The sequence below is a fragment of the Nannospalax galili genome, unplaced genomic scaffold (assembly GCF_000622305.1).
Source record: "Nannospalax galili isolate Female #2095 unplaced genomic scaffold, S.galili_v1.0 scaffold1601, whole genome shotgun sequence".
Taxonomy (NCBI): Eukaryota; Metazoa; Chordata; class Mammalia; order Rodentia; family Spalacidae; genus Nannospalax; species Nannospalax galili.
Window position 1 is genome coordinate 67,911 of NW_008344661.1, and position 1,459 is coordinate 69,369.

The 1,459-nt window shown below is 37.4% G+C and overlaps 1 protein-coding gene across 1 annotated transcript in view; it reads left to right on the top strand.

The window, feature by feature from the left end:
- Positions 1-1,459, top strand: part of LOC103740343 (CD109 antigen) — a gene marked incomplete at its 5' end in the record, with an annotated part of 57,947 nt that overhangs the window by 53,691 nt on the left and 2,797 nt on the right. The window lies entirely within an intron of this gene.

Genomic DNA, 1,459 nt, shown 5'->3' on the forward strand with positions numbered 1-1,459 from the left:
GTTTCAAAAATGCCTTCATGAAGCTTTTAACAGATCTCTAAGTGGTTAACATAACTCCTGAACAGTTAGGTGCTTCATCATAGAAGAATATTCTCAGAGGTTTGGTATTGACAAAGACTTACTAAATAATCTTCATCTACCCTTCCTAAGTTGTATGAATTCTAATGTCAAAAAATAAGAGTTATAGCCGGGCGTGGTGGCACACGCCTGTAGTCCCAGCACTTGGGAGGCAGAGGCAGGCAGATCTTTGTGAGTTCAAGGCCAGCCTGGTCTATATAGTGAGTTCCAGGACAGCTGGGGCTACAGGGAGACCCTACTTCAAAAAGACCAAAAAAAAAAAGAGTCGTAAGAGTCATAAAACTTACCGGTGAAGTGTGGGTGCGGAAGTCCATGGTGCACTTGCTATGGTGAGTGCTGCTGCATGTTAGTTCGTTCTTTGCTTAGGCATCTAAATGAAACTGAAAGTTTGAATTAAAATTAAATTCCTAGAATTTCATAGTGTATGAGGGATGCATACATTCTTATCTTAGTTTTGCTGATTATAAGTCAGAAAGACATCACTGAATATTTACCTGCAAAAAACTAGGTTTTGAATATTTTTTATGATTTAACATTTCAAAAACTATTCTGGTTAGAATGTTAAATGAAACTGATGAAAACTAAAATGAAAACAAGATGAAAACTAATTTAGTCTTTATTCTTTGGGGTTCTAAAATGTTCATATATTAACTATTTCTTGAAAGTCACAGGCCTAGTTTAGAACCTGAAAAGCAAATTTAAGATTTTCGTTCAGTAATATAATTGATTTGGGACTTCGTGTAGTATCACTGATACTCTTGTTAATGGGAATCTAATTTAGATACCCAGTAATTTCTGATGGATTAATGGCAGTGGGGTTGGTTCTTTCTTCCTCAGGACCTCTACTGCTTTGTTAGAACTTGTGCATCGTAACAGATTATGTTTTTACTATTAAGAATTGAGTGCTTAGAAAGATAACTTGAGCTCCTTTGATTTGATTTGCATTTGCTACTATTGTAATGAATGGTTGAAGGAATTTACTAGTATTTTATTTCCTTAACTGGTATTGTTTATCAAATTGGCATAAACTCTCCATACCCGATATGGGAGGCTGGCCTTTTGTACTGCATACCAGTCACCCACTGTTTGTATTATGTACCCTGACCTCATGGCTTCCTCGCTCCATCCTGTGGGCTGAGTGCTCTCTGCAGTGAGTCCTCTCTGAGTCATTAGCAACTGCCAGAAAGTGGGATGCACTGCCTGAGACATGGATTTGAGTGGTCTAGGAGTGAGTTCATGTAATAATGCTAAGCCTCAATATCCCTTTCAGTAAAACAGACTCAAGAACCAGACCTATCTTGCAAGGATTATTTAATAAACCAAATGAGTTTAATTCATTGAAAATACTTCACTTCAGTACTTGGCGTATAGAAATCCTCCC